This window comes from Pipistrellus kuhlii, unplaced genomic scaffold (assembly GCF_014108245.1).
Source record: "Pipistrellus kuhlii isolate mPipKuh1 unplaced genomic scaffold, mPipKuh1.p scaffold_m20_p_1, whole genome shotgun sequence".
Classification (NCBI taxonomy): Eukaryota; Metazoa; Chordata; class Mammalia; order Chiroptera; family Vespertilionidae; genus Pipistrellus; species Pipistrellus kuhlii.
Genome location: NW_023425404.1, coordinates 89,514,046 through 89,527,692, shown reverse-complemented (window position 1 = coordinate 89,527,692; position 13,647 = coordinate 89,514,046). Strand labels below are relative to the sequence as shown.

General features: G+C 46.8%; 1 long non-coding RNA gene across 4 annotated transcripts in view; it reads right to left on the bottom strand.

Moving 5' to 3' along the window:
• Positions 1–13,647, bottom strand: part of LOC123653002 — a 110,252-nt gene that overhangs the window by 70,029 nt on the left and 26,576 nt on the right. The window lies entirely within an intron of this gene.

Below are 13,647 nucleotides of genomic sequence, written 5' to 3'. Positions count from 1 at the left end.
CTGGATGAACTGAAATATGAGAGCAGCAGACCAATGTCTGTTTCCCTCAACCTGCCAGACCCTCCTCTTCCCAGGTTCCAAAGCCATTAAAGGATTTCTTACTCTGAGGACACACACAATGGACAGATGCCCTCAGTGGACAAGACAAAGGTGGTGCTTCATCCATGAGGTCAGGATCAAGTCCGCTGGGGTGTTAGGGTGAGGGCATAGTTAATACAGGTGCAATACAAACAGCCTTCTGGAGTCAGTCTGTGGTGGGCAGTGTGTGCCAGGTGCTGAGGGTAGACAGGATTGTCCAATGAGAAAAGAGGCCTAGGAGGGGAGAAGAGAGATTGCAAAGCTGGAAGCATAAATGCTGGGAAGAGATTGGATGGGTTGAGTCAGCAACTCCTCTGTGGCTAAGAGTTTTCCAAAGTGACAATAGTTCTGCACTGGGGAGCAAACAGTTAAGAGTCTAACCAACTCTAAGAGCCTTTCCACTTCCTGTGAAAGAGAGTTGAATGGTCTAATAGGCTTGTTCAATCCATTGGACTCAGTCCTGAGAGGAGTTGGCATCTCCCATTCCTCCCTTTACTCCCAACACATCAATCCCACATTAAGCTGTTTCTCCAGAGCTTCCCCAGTAGTTTGTAGGACAAAGCCCAAATCTCTGGGTAGCAGGTGATTCCACTCCTGGTTTCAAAGCCTCCCTCTCAATTGCACCTTCATTTATCAGTCTGAAAATATCTCCTCAAATTGAACTATCCTTTTCAGTTTTATACAATCTCCCCAGAGAATGCCACCTTTTCCCTGGCAGGCAGTTCAGTTTCTCCCTGGGGCAGAGACTCAGCCACACACTCTCCCTAGGTGAGGCCAAAGCTTAGAGCCTGCCTGCCCATGTCCTGAGGGGTTCCTGAGGGTAGACATGAATATTGACCAGAAAGAGCTGGGGTTGGGACACTGACCAACCCCATAGCTGTTCGGTAAGTGTCTGCACATGTACACACACACACACACACACACACACACACACACACACACACCCCTGCCCAGGGGCTACCATTTTTCAGAGAGGGTTGATGAATAAGAGGGATCCATTGGTTTTACTGTGGATCCTGGCCCTTGAGGGTGAGAGATGACCAGCTGCCCCATCCTTCTACTCCCATCCTATCACTCTCAGTGACCATAACTCCAAAGGCATAATCTCCCAGCATTCATTGGGAAGATTCATATATACTGTGCTTCTCCTTAGGCTTATGTTCCCAAGACAGGTGATTTAAATAAAGATTCCTGCATGGAATACAGTGCTCCAAGAACAATACTGTGTTTTTATTCTACCAAAGAGCCAGAGTAAAAGACATCTTGGGGAGCTAACTGTAGCCTTGGAAAGAGAAAGTCCACAGAAACATCAAATAAGCATTTTCTAGTGCTTCTTTTGGCCTGGTGGCATTAGTTGGTCTGTGGTTTTTGGTTGGGATATCCACAATGCTGAACATCATCTCTTCCAAAACTAAAAATTAAAAGCATCACTTCCTAGGCCAATGATTTTCAAACCTGTTTCTAAAGTCATTGTACCCCATCATAATAGTCTTTCCCAGAAACCCAGTAGTTGATGTTGGGATGGGGAGCCCAGAGCCCTCCTTTCTGGGATCCTCATCAGACTCCTGCTCAAACTCACATCATTAGCTCCAAGGAATCTCCTGCTCAAACTCACATCATTAACTCCAAGAAAACCTCTGTTGGTCTTAAAGATGAACTGGATTAAGTCTCAACACTGAATCGTTCCAGATTCAGATAAATTCCAGGTGATATAATGATGGACACAAATATCTTAGAAGAACCAAACTTCTGTTAGCTCATCTACAGCTCTCCTGACCTTGGACTGCAGATTATTGTCTTCTCACCATAGCTGATCATATCATGGAGCCAGAACAGGCTTCTCCTCACTTGTTTATCAGTTGTATAACCCAGTGCTATTTTTTCTAGGTCCAGTCAGGAGATAGAATTATGGGAAGAATTGAAATCCTAATTCTAAACTGTCTTTAATGTAGGGGCTGTACTAGTCCAAATAATATGTTAATCCAACACTTTTGTCCTTACTATGAGCTGCCGATTGTCCAGGCACTGAGAATGTAGCAGTGGGGAAAAGAGAGAGACAATCCCTGTTTCCATGACACTTAGCGTTGAATGGGGACCATTCAACATTAAAGAATGGGTGATTGCAAATTTCTTTTTGTGCTCTAAAGGACAGAAATGCAGTTTTAGGAGAGAAAATACAAATTAGTGGTGGTGGCAATGACATTAATGATGATAGTGGTGATGTCTATGATGGTAGTGATGATGGTAGTTGGGAGGAATTGTGATGTCAATAATAATGGTGGTGAATGATTGTGATAGAAATATCAGTGAGGACAATAGTAGAAATGTCAATGATGATGGTGGTGATGCTGATGGTGATTTCAGCAATGGTGTAGTGTTGGCGGCAGAGATGGCCATGTAAATATGGTGATGATAATGGTGATGTCAGTGAGGTTGATGGTTATCAGTGATGTTAGTGTCAATGGCATGGTAGGGTTTGTGGCAGAGTTGATGTAGTGTAGTGTGATGATGGTAGAAGCTACTAGGATGTCAGTGATGACAGTGGCTGTTGGAGGTGGTGTCATCAATGGTGCATAGATTTGGTGGAGGTAGTGGTTGTGGTGATGTCAGTGGCAGTATTAGTGGCAGAGGTGTGATACCAAGTCTGCAATGTTAGAGATGAAGATGGTGGTGATTATGGTGGTACTTTCATCCAGTTAACAATGGCCATCTCTGTATTGATGTTGATGATCGTGTTGGTGGTGATGGCAATCATGATAGAGGTGGAAAAAGTGATAAATTCAGGAGAGAATCCAAGATGGCTGCACAGGTAAATACCTAGCCGCAGCCGCACATAATTTCAATAAAATAAAACTAAAATATAAAATGGACATTACCCAGAATTATAGGAAAGTCGACTGACTGGAAATTCTACAATGAGAAGCAAGGAGAAAACCAGAAGGAAGAGTGGAGGAGCTGTAAAAGCCTAAGGTATGGAGACAAGCGGCGCGTGCGGAGAGGCAGTCCCAGAGGCGTGCACACTGTGCACAGAGGACGGACTGTTGACTCTGCTGCCAGATTGCCCTGGCAGGAAGGAGACAAAGGCTCTAGACTGTGCTGGGCCCCAGTTCCGACTCCTCTAAACCCCAGTTCTAGGCCAGACCCCGGGGACTCAGGCTCAAACAGAGGGAGCTGGGCTGTAAGGCGGAACCCCGGGGGGAGCAGTGAAAGGAGGTCCCGGAGGCGCACATTGCACGCAGAGAAGGGACGGTTGGCTGTGCCACGGGATTGCCCTGGCGGGAAGGAGACAGGGGCTCCAGACTGCTCTGAATGCCACCTCCAACCCCACTTCCAACTGAACTGAACCCCAGTTCCGGGCTCATTGGGAGAGAGCCTACACTGTTTGGTAGCAGGCGAAAATCGAGGACACCTTTCTCTCAGAGGTGCTTGCAGCGAGTACTGAAGGACCCTGGGGATTACTGAGACTCAGAAACTGCATAGGGCGTGGCTAACAGAAGCCAAGCCTGTAGGCTCCACCCTGAAACTCCGCCCCATCAGGGAAGCGGCGAAAATGCCAAGACAATGAAATAGATCACAAACGAAAGAAATGGAGGATAAAAAGTGACTGGATATAGAGTTCAAAACCACACTTATAAGGTTGTTCAAGAATCTCCTAGAAAAGGCCGATAAAATAAACGAGACCTATGAGGATATGAAAAGGGATCAACTAGAAATAATAAGGGATCAACAAGAAATAATAAGGGATCAACAAGAAATAATAAGGGATCAACAAGAAATAATAAGGGATCAACAAAAAAAGAATACATTGTCTGAAATAAAAAATATTATACAGAATCCTAAAAACAGAATGTAAGATCGCAAGAATCAAGTCCAAGATTTGGAACATAAAGAGCCAGAAGACACTCCTCCGCAGACGCAAGAAGGCCAGAGAATCCAGAAAGTTGAAGATAATGTAAGAAACCTCTGGGACAACTTCAAGCGAACCAACATCAGAATTATGGGGGTCCCAGAAGATGAGAGAGAGCAAGATATCGAAAACATACTGAAAGAAATAGTGACAGAAAATTTCCTCCACCTGGTGAAAGAATTGGACTTACAAATCCAGGAAGCACACAGAACTCCAAACAAAAGGAATCCAAATAAGAACACACCAAGACAAATCATAATTAAAATTCCAAGAGCAAAAGACAAAGAGAAAATATTAAAAGCAGCAAGAGCAAAGCAGGAGCACCTATACGATTGTCAGCTGATTTCTCAACAGAAACCATGCAGGCCAGATGGGAATGGCAAGAAATATTCAAGGTGATGTATAGTAAGAACCTACAGCCAAAAATAATCTATATAGCAAAGCTATTGCTCAGAATTGAAGGCCAGATAAAGAGCTTCACTAATAAAAAAAAAAGCTAAAGGAGTTCATCACCACCAAACCAGAATTATATGAATTGCTGAAGGGGGTTCTTTCGGAAGAGAAAGTAAATAAAGATAAAAATTATGAACAACAAATATGTAACTATCAACAAGTGAATCTAAAAACCAAGGAAATTAAAAAAAAATCTGATGAACAATATTAACTGTTGAATATAATAGAATCAAAGGTATGGAAAGGGAGAGATTCTTGGGGGAAAAGAGAGAGGGGGATGTGGGAAGAGACTGAACATAAACTGTGCACCTATGGATGAAGACAATGGGGGGGTGGGGAAAGGGCAGAGAGTGGGGTGGGAACCTGGTGGAGGAGAGCAATGGACGGTGGGGGGGGGGGGGAAAGAGGAACATTTGTAATAATATGAACAATAAAGATTTATTTAAAAATAAAAAGAAAAGAAAATATTTTTTAAAAAAGAAAAGAAAAAGTAATAAATTCATTCTGGAAAAACTAGTGCCTAACACATTTCCAATATAATATTTTTAAATGAGTCATAATGGCCATGAGCATAGAGATGAAGAAAATGGAGGCATACAGGCATTATCTAAGCTTTCTAAAACGTGGCCCTGAGCCAGATGTGAAAACTTGGATAGGCTGTGTGCCTTCTGTGGCCTCACCCCACCTCTCCTCCTTTCACTCTTATTTCAAGCCTCTTTCCTGGGGGTCATTTGCTCCCTTTTCTCTGGCCACCTTGAATGATTCCAAGCTTGTCTTCATTCCTGGAGCCAGGATAATGGCTCTCTAGCTTCATAGAGGCACATGAATAAAGATCCAAGTCCTCTGGGCCCCTGAGTCTGTGTTTTAGACTCAGAAGGAGAGAAAGGAGGAAGGCTATGAGTGTACACTCAGGCTAGCCAGACCTCAATCCATTGAGGGGGAAGAATTCCTCCCACCTTTAAGGGGAAGGACACACCAGAAGGGAGGCCTCCACTGCCCAGCACCCAACCCCATTGATATGGCCATGCTTGGAGTGGAGCACTGGCCTCTTAGAAGAACAATGAGGGAAGAAGAGGTGGATTTTTAAAAAGTGAAGGAAGAAAAGTGGGATGTTTTAGAAAATGGGGGGATGGGATGAAATGGGAAGGAATGTAAGCTTCCTTCTTCACCTAACTAAAGGCCAACACTTACATTAGGGACCATCAACAGAGCTATAAGTTCTGGTTGAACATGGCAAAGTGGCTAATGGTGCTTGGGCCCTGATCCTCAGGGCTGATGCTTCTCAGTAATGAATCTTCCAGACTACTCTTTACCCAGCCCAACACAGACAGGTGTACACACATATACTCCACACACTCACAGTGCAGCCCAGGCATCCTTGGCAGTGTTTTTGTTAACCTGACTGAGATGTATAATAGCTATGCTAGAAAGATCTTCTTTTTGTTTGCCTTTCAGAAGAATCAGAATGTTCAGACCCATTTAGACCAAAGAAACTATCTTCTCTCTTACTGCATAACACATACACACTGCCATGCACAAATACACACTCATACATACACATACTCATCACTCATACCCACTCACACAAATACACACTCAAACATACACACAATACACACATATCAATACACACAATACACACATACTCACACTCACACACACATACACTCATACACACGCTCACATACACACCCATTCACACAACATGAATACACAACATGCATACACAACATGCATACACGCTCATACACACATATACTCACCCACACATACACACTCTCACACAAACACACATACTCACACAAATACATTCTCACACATGCTCACACACGTGTGCACATACACTCACAAATCCATTCACACACATACACACATGCATGCACATACACCTTTATGCCGTCATCAAGTCCTTTTGCTTCTACCTCTACATAGACTATTACTGGGAGAGGGAAGGTGACTTAACCATGTTCTCTGGCTCCTTTCTATCCACATCTACACAGGCCAGGCTCTGCAGTCCAGAGCTCATTAGTGAGGTAGTCCTAAGGGGGCTCCCTGGCTCCTGCTCCTGCTCCTGTCTCCAACAATCCCAAAGAGATGCATCAGGCCCATAATCTGGAACTGCAGCTCCTACCCCTAAAGGCAGCAAGTGTTCCCCAATACCACCCTCCCACTGACCCTTTAGGGACCTGAGGGAGGGGACTGTGACAATAAGGAGTGGGCTGGAGTCCCAGGAGGTCAGGAATAAGGGCACTGTGGCTCCAACCCTCACAATAACTACAGCTGCATTTGCTGAATAATCCCTATGTCCCAAGGCCTGTGCCAAGTACTCTTTTTATTGGTGGGGACCTTGAATCACAGGGGTACACAGCCAGTGATGGCAAAGTCAGAATTTGAACAGTGATGGTGAATCCCAGACCCTTCGCTCTTAACACTGCAGTATTAGTTCTGTAGCAACTCCAGTGTTCACCTGCCCTCTTCCTGTAATGACCTTAGAACATCTGGAGAAGGTCAAACTGCAGCCAAGTTTACTGCATTTTGTTTTGAAACAAAGTTCAGGATGCTCTGGACAATCCTTCTCTAGTATGGGGCTCAGCTGGGGCTTTGTGGAAGTCATGTGCAGAGGTGAGAGTAAGGAGTCAAGGAGGGACTACCACGCCTCTCTCCCAGGCATGGCAATGGCAGCAGCAAAGCTGGGAGGCTGGAGTGGGAGAGAAGGCTTAGGTAGGGGTGTCGAACTCAATCAGAGAAGGGGCCAAAATCTAAAATCCAGCCTAAATCGCGGGCCGAATGGTTTACTAAACAGTCATAAACTGTCATTGTGATGGAAACGCAGTGGAGTGCAGTGATAACAGCGCGGTGCAGGCCACATTGCAAGGCCTGGTGGGACGGATTTGGCCCGCGGGCCTTGTGTTTGACACATGTGGAGGATGGCTGCACAGGAGCTGACTACTCCCATACCTGCCCCCTCTCTGGACCAGCCCCCGGTGTCTGGTAGATGGGATGGAGTAAGACCAAGGTAGACAGGAAAACTCCCCATCAGTGCCAAGTGCTCCTCTGCTACATGGGAACCACCAGCCTCACTGCCCACAAGGGGAAATGATTTATTTCTGAGAACTCACCTAAAGCACTAGCATTCAACTGTCCTGAAGTCCCTAGAGCTAGGCAAGCCTACACTGCTGAAAAGAGGAGGGAGGTAGCAGCAGGGGTGGGAGAGCAGAGTCACAGCAGAAGCTTTTTAATCTCAGCTGCACATTAGAACCACTAGGGAGCTTTTAAAAAATAACCCAGGCCTATGGCTCACCTATGAAATCAGAGTCTCTGGGGGTGAGTGAGAGTACAGGCACATTTAACCTCCCCAGTTGGTTCCAGTGTACAATCAGGAGTGAACACCCCTGCACTTAGAGCAGGTGTCTGATGGAGGGGGTGAGTGGTTTAACACTTTTCTTCTGCACAGGATGGGGTGGGGGACTTGCCCAAGGTCACACAGCAAAAGAGTCATGGTCTGTAAAGGGCAGAAGTGACTGTGCAGGACACTATCTGAACTGATACGGAGGACCATAGCTCATCACTGCAGCCAAACCCTCCCATCAGTTCCACTCTAGACCACATGAAAGTTTCAGGCTTCCCTCTCCTCACTGGCTTTTAAAGAACCTCCCACCTTCCCATCTTGAGCCTTCACCTGAATAACTCTAGAATTAAGCATTCCAAATTCTTTTCTAAAATATCACATTAAAGAGTCTCTTTAGGAAATTAATAAGTACCCAAGTCTCAAAAACCCAACGCTCATCTGCAATGATATGCAAACAGCACCTGAACACCCACAGTATAGCACTCAGAAGCTGGAAAGAAATGGAAGGCAAATGTATTCAATCACTATGTAAACAAGGACAGCCCCGGACTAAGGGCCTCAATCTTTAACCAGACAGCAGCTGTCTCTTTCAGTACAGGCATGGCTGACAGAAGGGCTGAGCTGCCTCCTGTAAAAAGCATCTTGAGAAAGGTTCAAGATGAGGGTGTGTTCTGATATTTGGCTTGCTGATGGTCTCATCTGAGAAACCTAGGAAGGGTGTCTGCAGGCAGGATAATGTTCTCTGACTAGGCTCATTGTCCAAGTCCCAGGTTCAATGCCAGGTGGAGAAAAGGTGATGGTGACAGGATGGTGGAGGCCCTGGGAGAGATTATGTGGAATTGATAGGTTGGAAATAGCTGAGAAGATGGTAGAGGTAGAGGTGAGAATGAGGAAGTCCCTGGTAATGATGGTGATGACAGGGGTGAAATGGGGTTAGAGGAGATGATAGCAGGGCAGTAAAGAAGGTAAGTATATATAGTGGAGATCATGATGGTGGTATCATGGCAGAGGCAATATCGGATGTGATGATGTGGATGAAGTGGAGATGACAGAGGTAATGCTAACTGCAGTCACAGTGGAAAGAATGGGGGAAGGACGGCAATGAAGAGGTGAGGGTGTTAGAAATTAGGAAGAGAATTGGCAGTGGCAGGGAGTTGGGGTATGAAGATCACTGTGGTGACTAATAAGAGGTGAGGGTGATGGAAAAGATGATGAAAATGAGCTGGTGAAAATGGTTTCTCAAGACTCTTAAGTTCCTTGGGGGAGGGTGTTAGAGAATCATCAGAACAAAAGCAGGGAGAAAGGGGGAAGGAATCTGAAGAAACAATGTGTGCTGTGATGGGGAAGAGGAGGAAGTTCCCAACCATAGACCTAAAGAAAACTCAGAGACAACTTCTGGCTTCTCTTCAGCAACATCTCAGCTTCACCCAGTTCCATTTTGTGAGGCTGGCAGACTGGAGGTCTGTAAGTGGCCAGTGGGGTGACTGACCGGGGTTGGAGAAATCATAGCCACTGGGCCTTAGTTTCCTCTTCTATGAAGTTGGAGGAAGTATGAAAATGAATAAGTGAGTTTGGTCTCTTGCTGGGGCAGCAGGGCCCTTATCCACAGAGGTCCCTGGGCTGACCAGCTGTGCACGTGCAGTGGCAGGAAGCTGCCTGTGGGAGGCAGGGAAGGATGAGGTGAGTATCAGAAAACAGAGAGCACGTGGTAACCAAGACCAAGGAGACATTCGCAAATGTCTCCTCAGGAGAACAGACAATTGCCTGCTATCACTCCTCCATGGCCCAGATCCTTTTCTGTCACCCTACCTTATTTTGGTTTCTACACTGAAGGTTGCCAGAACTGTATCCCTGACACTCTCCTCACAGTTCAAGTTCCCTCTGGGGAGGTCACACCCTAAGACAACTACAGAGTGAACTGGTTTAGCACACATGCTCTGGAGTCAGACTCCAGATAATAGTTGTGTGACCCTGGTGCTTAACCTTTTTGAGGCTCTGCTTTCTCATCTATAAATTAGGAACAAAAATATCTACCATACAGGCTGTAGTACGGGTGTCTATAACATGTTTAATCCAGCTAACTTCAACTCAAAGAACTGGTAGCTGTTCTGAATCACGCAGGCACAGGGCAGACACTTCAGGAGTCAAGTGCACCAATATCATTTATTCTTTAACCTAAGAAGCAGTAGCCACAGGAGTGAGGGCCTCTCTAAGACCTGTGGTTTCTGACAGCTGCAAGGTACAACAGAGCCATCTGCTCCTTCAGGTGGAACCTACACTTGCACATGTTGTCCTGCAGGGGGCGCACCTCCTCCACAAGCCAGGGCTCCATGGAAGACCAGGCTGCCCCAGTGAGAAAACACCCTGCCCAGATTGTAAATCACTCTGCAATCCCTGTGCTCCACTGGAGAGAAGGGGTGAGAAAAAAGGAAGCCTAGACCTCTGGCCAGATCTGCTTTGGGAGGCTGGAAGAGGGGCAGAGAGATGGAATCAGTTGTTGTTTGTGGTGCTCAGAGGTCCTAAGTCTTTCACTCTGTCTTCAGATTTGCTGAGGACTGGACATTAGCTTAGGGCAGAAGAGCCATCAAGGTTCCCCTGAAAGCATCTCTGGGCAATTCCACACCCCTTTCTTTGTTTGGAATCCCTCCCCACACATACACACTGTGCTCCAGCATGATTCACAGTGAGCGGCCCAGCTGGTGGTCCATGTTTGCCTAGGGTGGCCTTAAGAGAGCACGACTTGGCAGTCACTTCTCCTATGTGTCTATCAGCCTCCTCCCTAGGCCCACAAACCACACAGGCGCACACCAGGACGCTGCTGTTCCCATCAGCAGAGGTTCTGCTCTGAGTCACGCAGGCACAGGGAGCAGTGACGACACAAGCCCACAAGCCGTGCCTTCCTGCTACAGGGCCAGTGTCAGGGCCAGCAGGACCATTTAGGATGCACACTGAATGCCAATCTGAACAAGGTAGAACCATGGACATGTATGAGCCAGGGAAGGAATGCAATGAAGTCAGGGTTGAAGGGTTCTGTGTGGGGCTGGAATTTGAGGCTGCTTCTGTTTTTTCTAGCCAATAGAACTATACTGTTTGCCACAAATGTGGGTTTTAATATTTTAGTAATTTTAAAAATGAAAAGAAACAGGTAAAATATTTATTTTACTAATATATTCATTGCTTCATGTAATCAATAGGAAGATATTGAGATTTTTACATTTTTGTTACAGTATAAGTCTTTAAAATAGTGTATATTTTATACTTTCAGCACATCTGAGTGTGACAAACTACATTTCAAGGGCTCAGTAGCCACATGGAGCTAGTGGCCCCCATATGGGACAGTGCATGTGAGATAGTCACTCACCCTTGTTACCTCTGGTCCCCAATCGCAGTAAGCGTATGTGGACTGTCTGGCTCACAGGCTGGTGGTCTTCTGGGATCCTGAGCAGCAGTGGCTGAGGGATCTAATGAGCTCAGGCTCCCTCCCTTTGATTACCCCCACAAGGGCAGCCCATGGAGCCTTCTGGAGAACAGGAACCTGCTCATAGCTGGATGGGCCATCAACCCTTGCCAGGGAGCTCCCTCACCATAGGAGGCTTCCAACTGGTGCAAGCTTCACAGGATAGATACCTCAGAAGCCCTCTTCAAACCAGTCCTCAGGGCACTCAAGGCACAAGGCTGTGCTACCAGAGCTCCTTGCCAGGCCCATAGCCCCACGTGAGGCTGGGGATGGCCCTTTGCCCTATGTGAGGGGAGGAACTTTGTGCAACTATAAGGGAAGTTAACAGTATTTGCAGAGTAAAAGAAGAGAGTACGGAAAGAGGTCCATGAAGGCAACAGTCTGGGCAAAGGTCTGAACGTGGGATCTAGGGGACAGACGATGACAGGGAGCCAAAGGAAAATTAGGGGAGAAAGAGAAAAGAGCAGCTGTTGGCCTTGGAGGTGTGTGTTTGTGTGTGTGTGTGTGTGTGTGTGTGTGTGTGTGTGTGAGATGCATGCTAAATGCCAATCTAAACAAGGTGGAATCGTGGACGTTCTGAGCCAGGGAAGGGATGCAATGAAGTCTGGTTTGGGGGCATGTTAACTGGAGCCCATGCAGAAAGGGCCAGGAAGGAAGAACTGAGTATGGAAGTCACCACTCTGGGGTGATTGTACGTGGGACGAAGGGGACTTGTGACCTCCTGTGTTTGGCTCTAGAGAGCTCAGCCTAGGTTGGGCCTCCGTGCAGAGTCTTCAGAGAAAAGTGGGTCAGAGGCTTTAAGGTTGGTAACCCAGGAGTTTCCAGGCTTTCTCTGCATGTCTCTAGGAGGGCCTGCCAGCTTCCACTGAGGGATTCCAATGGCTACTGTGGCTGTGAGTTGGGTAGGGTTTTGCTTCTCACTCACCTTCTACTCTGGACTCCAGAGTCTGAGGGCTAAGCCGTGAGCCCTGGGTTTCTGCACAGCCAACATATTCACAGCCCACTGCAGACCATGCAGGGCATTTGTGAGCATTTTAAAAGGCTGTCCCTCTGAGAAGATGCATCCCTTTGGTAGATAGTGCCTTGTGCTAAAATGTGCCCGGAATGGGCTGGGTTTCACTCCCATCTCTCCCATGGCTGAGACCCAGCACATAAACGACATGGCCATGCATTGCAGTCCTTTATGTTTTCCAGCATTGAGGGAAACTGTGCCAAAGTGGTAAGTCACATCTGAAAAGCACAATGAGACTTTACTCCCATCTCCCTCAGATCAGGAGCTCAGAGCTATGAGGGGACAGGATGGTGGGGAGGTTCAGGCAGAGAGAACTTGCTGAGCCCAGGGAATCAGAGCAGCAGTGTGCCAGGCTACAAAGATGGTTACATCTTGTCTTCTTGGAGCCAAGTGAACACAACTCTAGGAGACAGGCAGGATAGAGAGTAGAGTTCTACTTAAAAAACAAACAAACAAACAAAAGCCAAAGCATTTAAGTGCCTCAGTTGGCAGTTAATAACAAAATGGTGGGGATGAGAAGCCAAGTCACAGGGCAGTGAAGAGGCACCAAGCAAACCTAGGGATTGTCCTTGCCCTGATCTTGGGCACTCATTTCTCCTTTCTGAGTTTGTTTATCTGAGTTAAATGAAGATAACTACGGCTCTTCCCCAGATTAAAAATAACACTGTATAGAGAGTGTGTAGTGACAGGTTATAGAAACTGGGACTAAGACCTTAATTTCTTGCAGGGAGAGATGTGGACACTCCCTAAAGGGCCATATAGATGAGGAAGTCTAGGACGTTAGAGAGTTGTCAAAGTACCAGACCCGCAGACTAACAGACGGTGGCTCAGAAAGCTGCGCCCAGCCCCCTTCAGGACCAGGTGAGCACGGCCTGCTGAGAGCTCCCAGGGTAGCCCAGGCCAATGACTCCATGTGGGCCATGGATCGGGATCTCTCGCCCAACTTGGGGCAGCTCTGCAGGGCCATCTGGAGCCATCTGCTTTCTCAGCGGTGCAGCTGCTGCTCTGCCCACCTCTCTTCCTTTACTGTGAGAGGCAACCCCACTCAAATCCCTGAGCGTAAACCTCCATCCCTGAGTGCTTCCCAGGGATAGTATTCCTTTCTTCTGGCTGCTGTAACAAATCAGCACAAACTTTGTGGCTTAAAACTACACTCATTTATTGTCTCTCAGTTCTGGAGGCCAAACGTCTGAAATCAGCCTCCAACGTGGCAGCACAGTTGGCTCCTTTGGGGGAGTCTAAGGGAGAATCTGTTTACTCACCTTTTCTAGCTTCTGGGGGCCTCCTGCATTCCTTGGCTCGTGGCCCCTTACTTACATCACCCCAACCTCTGCTTCCAATGTCATATCTCCTACTTCCTCCTCAGAAATTCTCGTCTTCCTCTTGTAAGG